Source organism: Triturus cristatus, chromosome 1_2 (genome assembly GCF_964204655.1).
Source record: "Triturus cristatus chromosome 1_2, aTriCri1.1, whole genome shotgun sequence".
Taxonomy (NCBI): Eukaryota; Metazoa; Chordata; class Amphibia; order Caudata; family Salamandridae; genus Triturus; species Triturus cristatus.
In genome coordinates this window covers 519,859,661-519,872,212 of record NC_140580.1, presented here as the reverse complement: position 1 = coordinate 519,872,212, position 12,552 = coordinate 519,859,661, and the positions used below count along the sequence as shown (strand labels likewise).

At 46.5% G+C, this 12,552-nt stretch overlaps 1 protein-coding gene across 2 annotated transcripts in view; it reads left to right on the top strand.

Moving 5' to 3' along the window:
- Window positions 1-7,025: 7,025 nt before the first annotated feature.
- Window positions 7,026-12,552, top strand: part of LOC146867553 (delta-1-pyrroline-5-carboxylate synthase) — a 384,344-nt gene continuing 378,817 nt past the window's right edge. The window contains exon 1 of one of the 2 annotated variants that reach the window (XM_085606275.1): window positions 7,026-7,523. The gene's annotated coding sequence lies outside the window, so the exon portion shown is untranslated. The remainder of the gene's footprint in view (window positions 7,524-12,552) is intronic. The other variant, XM_085606272.1, reaches the window with a different exon arrangement.

Here is a 12,552-nt window from a genome sequence, read left to right as displayed (position 1 = left end):
CAATTGCGTGCTGTCTTTCATAAAAAGACGCAGGCAAAGGCCAATAGCGTGGGCCAAAAGAAAAAGCACATGCACGAGCTTGTGCGACTCCTAGGTCCATTTACAAAACCCTACAAAAAGACCTAATGTTAGACACGGGGTAGCGTGGTGCAGCGCGGGTGGGCCAAACTCCGGAGGAAATGTGTAAAGCATCTGCGCAGCACACACAAGCGACACACCAGGCACACTACAAAAAGAGACCAAACCAGTTTAGGTGAAAAAAACAGTATGTGTATTATAAAATAAACACATCAGAAGGGAATCACAGGTGCAGATGAACTGTGCCAGCCGGCACCGGGTAATAGTTCACAGGGGGACTATATACAGGGCAGCGCCAATCGGGCCGCTGCCAGAACCAACACATAGGATACAGAATAGTAAATGTGGAGTCCATCAGTAAAAATGTAACCGCCAGTCGCTGCTGGCAAACCCCTGCCCATGGCATAAATCGCTTTAGGCCTATGTCAAAGTGGCATTAGGCATGAAACGAAAACATCTCTTTTATTAGGCATAAAACATATCTGGGTATGAGGCATCACCCATGAGCCTAGAATGACAACGTCACGTCAGCCTATAAACCCATTATGTGCAACCTGGAAGGAAAACATTACGCCTAGAATATCTACAGTAGGCCTAGATCCGTGGGCATCACATTAAACATGCATTTTAGCATTGGCATAGGCATAGATGCAACATCAGGCAGACCCTCACCCTATGCATAACAATAGGCCTAGGTCACATTGGGCATAATCATTAAACCAGCAGGGCAAAACTAGTGACGCCTAGAACCTCATAACCTGACGTGAGGCATTCTCATGAGCATAAAGGCATTGGGCGTAATCATAGGGGTATGGCATGAAACACTCAGCATAAACATTAACACGTCAGTAGGCTTCCAATCCAGTTTAGCATAAGGTGTGACATAAGCCTTAGGTACCATTGGGGCATAAAACGCCTTAGCCTCAAACCTGCAATAAAAACATCGTGGCATGAATCACATCCTGCACAACAGTGGGTACGATCATATTAGCAGGGGCATCATCACAAGTATGCATAAAAACGTTAGGCAGTAGGGAAAGGCTACACCTATAATCAATGGCCCGCATGCCAACTAGTCCTTGGCGCCAACAATGTGTTCATGTGAGTCCCCCCTGAAGGTCGCTGACTCCCTCAAGAATGGCCCAACGTTGCAGCTGCCCACTGTCCAGCGGGGCAGCTGTGTTCAGCAAATCAGGCCAGGAAGCACGGCCCGCGTTGGAGCCCCTCCCAGGACTCTAAAGTCCACAGTGCCCCCAGCCATTGCAGAGGCCCACTGCTAGGCAGGGCCGCTGTAGAGTGCCACCGGCGCAGGGGGCGGGCACCGACAATGTGCTTCGCTACACCCCCCCCAACCATCAACAGGCTGAGACCCACTCACCGGCTCCTGGGGCAGGCTTCGGATTTCACCCGGGCCCCCTCCTGGGACCCGGGACTTCGACCTGGAACCTGCGAGGCTCCGGGCGGCGCAGGCTTCACGCGGGGCTCTCCTCTGCTCACGGTGAGCCCCGCCAACATCAGCACCTCGCCGGACTTCACCCGGGGCCCCTCCTGTGACCCGGGACTTCTAGGCAAGGTTCGCGGGGCTCTCCCTCCACCAAGGGAGCCCCGCCGACAACCAGCAGCACTTCCGCTGCCTCCGGCTTCCTGTCGGACCCAGGCTCTCCGCCACTGATGACGGGTGCAGTTCTCGAGGCGGAAGTTCCGGAGCTCTCCCCGTTCCTCCGGGAGCTCCGCCAACCACAGCAGCACCTCTTCCGCTTCACCCGGCCCCCTCCTGAGACCCTGGACTTCAATGAAGAGCCCGCGAGGCTCCGGACGTCCCTGTAGGCCCCGCCCATAGTCAGGCAAGCGAGCCTGGCTTTCTGGTCGGGCTAGGATTGATTTCCCGCGGCGGTGATTTCTCTCAGTGATCCCTGAGCAATTTTGAAGTGCGGGGTGGGCTCCTGCCTTCTCCAATAGAGACAATTGCGGGGTAGGCACCCGCCCTTGGTGCGCTCGGCTCGGTGATTTCGGCAAGGTCAAAGCGCGGCAGGAACGCGGGGTGGGCTTCCGCTGTTTCCGATAAGCGCACAGTCACGGGGTAGGCTCCTGCTAAATCAGCATAAAAACCACAGGGTTGGGCTCCCGCTGGTTTGAATAGGCCTGGAAGCGCCGCTGCAAACACCCACAATGTGGGGGCGAGATCTATAGCGTTCTCTTCTGGCGCCTCAAATATAGCGCTCACGAGGCGCTAGGGCGCAGGTAGGCAGTCAGGGACCCACCCCAGCACGTAGTGCCCACACGCCTCACCTCCTGGGAGTGCAGTCCAGTCCATTGTAGCGCTCTCTCCTCTCTAGGCGCTAGCCAGCAGGTAGGGCACAGTTGTAGCGCTCACGAGGCGCTAGGCAGGAGAGCAGCAGGCAATACTGGGTAAGTTCAGCAGGCAGGGGGCACTCATCAGGACAGGACAGCAGGTCTTGGGAACGGTCATCCCCCATCCAGAGGCACTCCTCCTGGCACAGCAGTCTTCCCTCCAGCAGAGAACCCCACTAGCCCGGTGGACAGCAGAGGGGTTACAGTTGGGCACAGGGGCCAGCACACAGGCCTGTTGGACCTGGCCTCGTGGCATGGTCCCGAACCCTCCTACCCGACCCGACGGGGGCAGCCCCCACCCTTCGGGGTCCCTCCGGATTGTACTTTGCTACCCGCACCAGCCTACGCGACACGGCTCGCCCCGGCCTCGGCCCCAGCGAAGCCCCGACATCGAGGCACCAAGATCCGGCCAGGGGGTACCAAGTGGCCACTCCACCGATACTGGAGGAGGGGAGTTTCGATGGGACCCCAACCGTCCCTCAACGCCTGGTTTCAATCGCCCTCCGGCCCTCCTGGGCGCTGGCGCCTCTCCCGCTGGGTGTCTGGCCTCTCCTATCCCGGCCCCTCTACCCCCCAGGCGCAAGGGTCCGGACATCAAAGGGTTCCAGACCTATATCTGGGGCAGCCACAAGCCAGGATAGCAGTTGTATCCAGGAGTCAAGAGCCCTGCTGATCGGATCGCGGCTGAACCTACGGAGAAAGACTCATTACTTGGAACTTGGACCCCTGAGCCCTGCTGACTGCGTCGCGGCTCCCCCCTTTGCTGAGAAGAAGATCCTCACGGAACATCGGAGCCCTGCTGACCTCGTCGCGGCTCGACCTCGCAGAAGTAAACCACCGGAGCCCTGCTGACCTCGTCGCGGCTCGACCTAGCAGAAGTAAACCATCGGCGCCCTGCTGACCTCGTCGCGGCTCGACCTCACCGCATCAATCCCCCGAACCGTGCGGACGACGTCCCGGTTCCCGGAACCCCCCGGCTCGAGGATTGAGAGCTAGGCGCAGGGTGTCCAGTACCAGGCTAAGACTGAGACTGTCCCGCTACCCCATCCCAACCAGACTTTGAGACTCACTTGGATCCCTCGATCCACCTGTAAATATTGCCACAGAAACCTGCCTTGATAACCGATAAAATCGTATAAGAATAAATACCCTGGTTGTGTCCCTTTGTAATGGCGGGGTTGCTTGGCTGATACGATCCTAGGAGAAGGACCTCGCCCAGGAGGCTTCTCAGCGGCGCTCGGCTACTCGCCTACGGAACGGTGGCTCTCGGGGTGGTCAGTCCGACACCATCGGGCTCCCGGAGGGCGCCTTTCTAACAAGGCCCATACGGCGGTACCTCCTGGCAGTATGTCCCCTCACATTCAAGTCCACGCTCCATCTGCCCACATGGAGGCACAGCCCCCCTATTTATATGCACCCCACCTACCAGACAGTGCCAGCAGCTTCTAGAAGTGTCTGGGGAAACTGGTCCTAACTGGTCTAGGGGGAGGTGTCCAGCACCCTGTCTGCCAGGTTTCCCTCCAAAAGCTAGGGTTGCTGAGAAACAAACAACTAGACTGGCAACCCAGCTTCGGCAGACAGGCACAAGCACACAGCAATGGCGTCTATTTTAAAAATAACTCTTCTGCGCACGCCATTGCACACCATGTATCACTGCATCACGCACCACACATGGCCAATACATTCCTCTACCATGGGGGAGAAAAAGCAAAACATTCAGGGAAAAAAAGAGCCAAGTCCGACACCTAAACATTAAATAATGCATACATCTCTATATATATTGATAAAAAAGCTGCATATAGGGCCTTTGGGTCAGCCCTCTTCTGCTACCGGTGTGTCTGAGTGTCATTTACACTCTGCTTCCATCCATGACAGTATACTGTATGAGCAAATGGTTGAGTTTACATCAGTAATTGGCTCTCTTGCCGTGTCTTCATTTTCTAATCACAAATGACCCATCCGCATGACTGCTCTTCAAGGCTGGATAGTTATTTCTTTTGATTTCAATTTTCTCCTTTTATAGTTTCACTTTATTTGCTTCACCTCTTTTTATTTTATTTTTTAAGATGACAAGAGTATACTACAGCTCCCCAGGTAGTGCTTAAGGTCCACTTGCTTGCCACTCATTTTATATGCAGTGCGCTGCATTCCATGTAACTATTTCCTCGAAACCAGGAAACAATAGACAACCGCACGTTTTCTTTTTTCTACTCATATTGTGTTGATCTTGCATATGTTGTTGTGATTGGGCGTTTGTTATCAGGTAGGATGTGTCAGCGGTTTCTCTCAAGAATGGATGGTTGAATTGATGAAGGAGTCCAAAAATGTGTGACAGAGTGCATGCTTAATAGCTTATTGAGTGCCTAAGCCCAACAATGACACAAAAGGTACTTTCATAAGCCAGGACATTTAGCATGGCCAATGCTTGTTGTCAAACAGAACCACTGACATTTAGGGTTGCGAACATCGATCTAATAAATAGGGAAAAAAAAAAAAATTTTCAGACTGTGCAACAAATATGAACACAATTGCCACTGAAATAGAACTATCTTTTCTTGTGTATTCTCCTGTCCATTTGGTTCACTGGCCCACCCCTAGAATAAGTTAGCACTGCACTGAACCAGCAGAATGATGGTGATGCCTTCATATCCTTGAGCACTTCACATTAGATCTTTCAGGTCGAAGTGTATTTTTGCAATCTTCTTTTGACTGTTTTTGTAACACAGTGCAACTCTTCGAATTGAAATATTTGGTGGATAAAAATAGCATACACGCCTCTTCCTCAATGCCTAATACTAAATCTCACTATCCTTGTCTTCTTCTACATCACCTCCTTCTGTTAACAAACATATCACTAGACTGGGGTAACTTTTTCTAAACTTTCTATCACTATGCCAGTAAAAGTTTGCATTTGTAGGGCTTCTGACACCTGATGTTTTCATTAAGTTGATTGTTATAGCATCCTTCGATTAAATCAAGATCTCCGCTACCATGCGAGACATCTCTGAGAGCAGTGACACTGTGTCCAACAGGGGAGGATCTAAAATACATATGTAGTAAGCATAAATGCACAGTGCACAAACAGTGACATTGGTGGAAGCAGCGTATCTTGGGGGGAAGAGGGGCGGGCACAAAGAGGGTAAGTCGCATGTGGGAGAGAGAAGAACTGAAACATATAGTAAAGTTGCCACTCAAGGATATGGAGCCTATGTGCCAAAGAAATAGACCTAGAGGGGAGGAAGAGAGCCTACTGCCACCCTCCCATAAGGAACAGGGTCAAGACTGATTTGCATATGGCTGGGTCTGAAATGGGGTGGCAAAGTGAGCTACAGAATGATGATTTATTCAACCCAGATCTTGGACTGGGGGTGAGTGTCTGAAAAGTTTCAGCACTCCGTCCATTATCATCTTGTGTTTGCTTTGTTCACCCTAAGTTGGCAGGGTATGCCCATACTTGGGCATACCCAATACTTTGCCACTGGAATCAAGCTAACCTTTCTGATGAAGGGTATTACCCCGAAACCGGTCCCAGGATGCTTGTTTCCGGTCCAAGGAAGACCTGGCTTGGCAGTTCGGGCTGGACTGTTCCCATAACCAACATGGTCAAGACTGATTTGCATATGGCTGGGTCTGAACTGGGGTGGCGAAGTGAGCTAAAGAACGATGATATATTCAACCCAGATCTCTGACTGGGGGGAAGAGTGTCTGAAAAGTTTCTGCGCTCCGTCCATTATCTCCTTGTGTTTACCCAGAGCATACACCAATGAATGAGAGAGGGGGTGCCAGCCAGAGAAGCATGGTAAATGTAGCAACTGCACATCCAGAATGATATTAAACATTAATGTGTAGATTTATATTTATTTTCGCAGTGGAACAAAGAACTTCCTTACTCTGCCAATTCTGATAAAAAGTACACTACAGAAGTCAAAAATTCAATCGAATAGTGCTACTTGCCAAGGATTCCTTGTTCAGCAATAGAATACGGCTTATGCTACTGACATTCATGATAATGGGGCAGACTCCTGTGACAACTGCCCATTATGTCGGCAGTCAAACTTTGCTTAATGAGCACGTTTGCTAGTTTTCTTCATTTTTAAATAAGCCCAGTTAGATATGTTTGTTTATACAATACTGACATGTATTATACTGATATAGGAATATATATCATTTTGGCTTGAGATGATCATCTATTTAGTTTCTTGAAAAATATTCCGTGACCTCCTCAGATGTGTCCATAAAATTGAACTTTTGTCCCGAATTTAAGTCACTGTCCAGAAGTTGCCGCTATGTCAGGTGGTCACCCTACTTGCTACCTCTTGGCTTTTCAAACCGCTCGCCGATTTGAAATTCCCTGGCTGGTGTACTCTTGATGGACGGTGCTTGACAACGTATACTTGTCTGACAGATCAGAAGCTGCACAAGGGGTGGGGGTAGTCCCCAAGCCTACAAAGCTCCCCAGGCATCGACAAAACCACCTTCTAGCAGCTCATAAACTGGTGCCAGTGGGCTAACCGTGAAATCGCCCACGTGTTCCTATAACACTCGGAAGTGTCTGTACTTTTATGCGTCCCATAAATCTATTTTATGCGTCCCATAAATCTATGGGCGGAGGCACGGAAATTGCTGCAGATATTCGCCAGCCCCTGCTGTGTTCCCGTGTCTTGACGTTACCCTTGCGGAACTACTGTAGTCTTTTTTCCGGAACACCGAACTCCCTTTCTAGGCTTCCAGCGTCAGTCTGGCTGTAGCTCCTCCGTTCTCCATAGGCAGATGAACGATTCACACAATGCACACGTAGTCTGGACCCCCGGCCCTCAGGCAACTAAAGCTTGTTCCGGAGCATCGTGGCGGTTACTTCCGGTGCAAATGCTGAAGCGGTTTCTTAGGTGATGGGTGGTTCGTACTTCGAAGAGGTCCAATCTCTGTAGCCAATCACAGTGTTTACTGTGGGAGTGTCCACCTCACAGCCCCTCCTAGGACCGCCCTCCGGCTGTCAATCCGCGTTGAACCAGCTTTCTGAACAAGAACCTTTACACGTTTGAGTTGGTTTGATTACAGTGGAGTGAGGAGGACGGTCTGTCTGGAGAAGGGAGGTAAGGCCCTAGCTTGGGAGGGCTGGAAATTTGGAGATGAAATGGCAATATTGGAACAGGAGAGCGGTTTTAGTAGAACATAGTGGCAGGGTTTCACAGCCTTCTGGGCGGAAAAGGGAAAGATATACAGGCATTTTGAGCAACGGCATGCGGGGGAACTGAAGGCATGTATTTGCCAGTGGGACGTGGCAGGTTGCGAATCCCCCGTTCATTCATACATTAAAGTGAAGTTTGCAGAGCTTTAGGTCTACAATCGATTTTAATGTGCGAGCATATTGTACTTTTCATAATTTATGTAAAACCTCTTTTGAGCGGTTACCGTCCTTGTGAATCACCAACATGTATACGGTCACCTGCTTGCTGGGTGATGCATTCTACTGACCTAGCTCAGCTTCATACGTTTGTACTATGTAGTTTCTCATCAGCCACGTGAGCATACATGTTAACATTTGAGAAAAAAACGGGTTGCGATTTAGAGTGATGCAATCATGGTGAATTAATATGCCCACTAATTTGCATGGAATAGAGGAAGTTCTAATTGTGAAAAGGTTAAAATAACAGTATTTTTTATTTTGGAGACTGTCGATTTTAGTCTAAATCTGGATTGTTGATAAGTATGTATTATTAAATGAGATGGTAAAGGGTGGAAAAAGGCGATATAAAAAGGCTAACGAGGGATATTTTATAACAGATGAGTGTATTTTCTGTAACTAATACTTGCTTGATTGATAATGTATGTAATGCAATATTGAGTTAGATTTTTTTTTTTAATTGGGAAGTAATACCCGAATTGCGGTGCTGCGCAATAATAGTATCGCAGTTTTAGCTCTAAAATCGGGGCCTCAGCCTCTAAGCGTTCTGTTAAGGGGATTATCACACTTTTAAAGTAATGAGTAACTGTGTACATCCCTTCCAAATTACATCTGCACAGACCTCACAAATACCAAATGCCTTCTTGGGAACTGAGTAACTTCCTGTACCTCGAATCTAAGTAGACATAGCAAATACTTGTTTAGAACGAGTAATTCACTACATGAACCATTCCTTGAAGTTTGTTTGTAAACACACCAATGGCACACCAATCTTAAACCTCATCCCATTTGCGCTTTAAGTCATGTGAAAGGACTAGTAATCTCCTACTATATATGTTATTTTTACTAAATGGTTGTTATGTGAACTATGCCTTTTAAAGCTTTCAGTGTTTGCACAGGTTACATTGTTTCTACAGGACAGCCTAAGAGAACTCGTCACGTACATCAGTTACAGCTCGGATCAGCCATATGGTCCGCGATCACCAGGTCCACAACAGCACACACCACCAAGCAATACCACACACATATCAGACAGAACAATTTAGACAGATCATTTCACGTTCATCCAACAGTCAAGATAATCCACATTATCAACTTTCATGGGACTCTTGACATCACTTACCCAACAATGCAACTGTCCAAATATATTTGTAAATCAGTTTAACCAAACTGAACACATTTCCATGCGCTCTTAAGCACATGCAAATGACCAAAGACATAATTTGCCACATCAACAACACATTCCTATCCTCACATTATCATACACCTCAGTCCATTTATAAAACACTAACCTATCCATGCCACACCCAAACAACAAAGAATCAAAGCTATATAAATGCCCACAAATGCAGCTGCCCCATGTATTTATTTCTACTCCTGACATCATAAGGGTAATTCAGTTTGTACAGGCAACTGAAGGGGTCGGTACCTTAACCCCCTCATCCAGATGGTGAACACAGCAGACAGCGTCCTGCCCAGTTCCACATACTCAGTTGTGTCGTCTGATCGAATCTCGCTCTCCTTATGGGCAGAGGAAGGCAAAACTCTGTAGAATGGACCACCTTTTCTTTCTGAGTGTGTGGTGCTGTATGCATGTTACAGAGAGAGAAAAGGTTTGTGCAAGGCTCCCTTCCTGCATGTGGATCAAGAAACCAAATCTCAGTTCGCTCTGGTGATTCATGGTTGGAATAGGAAATGGAGCCTAGTCTTCTCCTGTGTGTGCACCAACATTACTGATCCGACCCATCTGCTGACTTCTCCTGCACCCAACCTACTCCTGACTAGTGCCAAAGGTTGTTGAGAGGAAGGAGGCGCCCTATTCTGCCAGTGACCAGCTCCATCACAAGAAAAAGCAAGGCAATACTCCCTCCCCCCCCCCCCCCCCCCCCCCCCCCAACTCAGTCTCCCACTCCGAGGCACCTCGTACCCTCCCTGAAATGTAAGAAGCACACATGAAGAAAAGCTCCTTCTTCCTGAGTCTTCCCTCATGCTAGCCACGGAAACCACTTCTGTTGAGTTTGCCTTGACATTGAATATGCCCCAAAACCCGAAGTGTGTGACATAGTTGTTCTCCATACCACACAAGGTCCCATATTCCATGTTGGAATTGAAAATAATTAAATGAAAAACATGTTACAGCGCTGCTATGTAACTTTTTTATTTAATTAATTTTTAGGGCACTTTTATATAGCGCCAACATCACTGAAGCTACAGGAGCGCTTTATATTACCACTAGTTACTTCATACAAGCACACAGGTAACAAATTGCCTTTTGCATTTAAACCTGCTTTTCACAATTTAATTTTAGGGTCAGTTTATATAGCGCCAGCATCACGGAAGGTACAAGAGCCCTTTATATTACCACTCGTTACTGCACAATATATTGCCTTTCTCAGTAAATAAGTCATAACACTTTTCTGGAGTTTCTTTAACTTATAGTGCACAGCTGCTCACCAAGCCAGAAAAAAAAATTTAATCGCATAGACGAAACCTATTGCATTTTCTAATGTTTGTTTCACTTTGTGATTCTTTTCCATTCTGTGAAATTGGAAACCTACATTATTCTTTCTTTTTCTTATGGGTTGGAAAGCGCATATTTACTTCTTTGTCTGCTCGTTTTGACTATTAAATATCCAATCACTTTATAAAACTTCTCAGTCCCGCCTGCTTATCCGTGATATTTACAACATGTATACTTATTCAAATGGTACATTGTTAAATGCTCTGCAGTATAAAATGACACACAGTTTCAGCCAATACCACAACATTCACATTTGTTTTGTTTCTGCTTGTTTCTCTTAAACACAACTTTAAAACTAATTTTTAATGGGGTTGATTCCTTGCAACAAAATAAGCCCTTTGATTTTCTTCTCTCTGATGTGTCAATTTTCTGTATTTAACTTATAGACTGGTACCTCAGACTACTAGGGGCATGACTGACCGATTTGTGTAGAAATCGAAAATATCAAAGCATTTTCTACTTTGACACTTGTATGATTCTATCCTATCCCTAAAATTCATAGCAATGGGCTTTATCTCTGGAATGGTAGGGAAATGAGCTATTTCAAGAAAAACAGACTTTTAAAAAATGTATTTTTACTTCCTGCAGCTTAAAAGAAGTATTGAAATGGAAAGGCTCTAATATTTGCATCCTCTTTAATATTCCAGTTTGAGACAGTCTCAGCGTCTTAGGAGTTATTCTCATCAACTGCTGTATCAACATGTTTATTTAATATTCCATGTATTTACTGTCAAAATAGGATTTTTTTTCTTTATAATGAATGTTTGATTGTGAGTTCCTGAATCCCACTCTCCCATGTGGACTTCTGAGGACCTGCAGTTTTTTTATCATTTAGATTTGATCTGCTGGGTTTGCTGTACAAGGAAATAAGTGGTGATCCTTGACCCATCTGGTGAGCTAATGTGGAGGAAAAATAACTGTATATTCTGCACTTTAGGTAGAATGTGAAGTATGCATTCCTTGATGATGGCAACAAAAATATAGCTCAGTTGACCTGGGTTTGCCAAAAAATGATTCACCCAAGCTCAGGGTCATTTCACCTTTAAAGACAATATAAGAAAATAAGAGTTTTGTTTAATCTCACATGCGTTTGTTTCGATTGCTTTTACATATGAAATGAGGTTACATCTCCTACAGACTTCTGTGGCCTTCAAGGTTTTTCTTTTCTCTCGCCGCATTCATTCTCCGGCATTTGGTAAACGCTGCCTTTCTCTAGCTTATTCTTGGTAAGTCCAGTCTTGTTCGAAGCTAATGACACATCCCTTTTTCTTCCAGAGTAGTAGCCATAATGCGCCATAGTTAACTTTTCTTTCTAAAAAGCTATTCATATCTATGAAATCCCCCAGCCCTGTCTGTATCTTTGCTTTTTCAAGTGACTCTTCTTGCTGTCTTGTATATCAAAGCAAAAAAAGCTTGGGGCATTAATTTGATTATTATGCCATATCTTTGATTGTATTTCAGCAGTGCTTTTCGAACTTGCTTGTGAATAAATATCTTGTACACCATTAAAATACAACAATTGTTTTAAACATCACCCTACTCTAAGAGGTCGGAGGTGTTACACTATTGTAAGTAGTGATGGCTTCTACTATTCCAGCCCAGAACCCAGAAACACTTCTAAATTCCAGTATAGCAACACTTCTGCCCTACTCTTCATTAGACCTCTTTTGTCCACCCCCTTTTACTGAAAAAAAGGAGGTGAGTATAGGATTTTTTTCTTTCCACTCCAAGAGAGGCCTCATTATGACCTAAGCCCTGTTAGCAGCTTTTTTATTGCATCATTCCTTGTCCTTTTGGGGTCTTGCAGCACAAGATGTCTGGCTGTGAAAGACCTATTGTAGGCTTATCAGGAATTTACTTGGGCTTGAAACCCACTCATTATTGTATGGCTTTATTGTTACTCTCATTTCTTGCTTGTTTTTTGATGGCTTTTATTGTCCATATTGTTCGCTCTTCTGTTTGTTCCTCTCCCGGAGCATAGCCTCTTTACCATCCTCTTGATTTACTGATTATTGTCCTTCCACTTTTAGAGATCTACTTTTTCTTTTTGGTTAGACAGTACACGAGGGTACATGTGTTTTCCAGCTCTCTCCCTTGTGTTTCTCCCTTCTCCACTGTGTTGCTGTCTCCCTTGTGTGCTTCTTCCCCCTAGTTTGCTTCCTCTCATTCGTGTGCTGCACCCTCACTCTTTATTTTT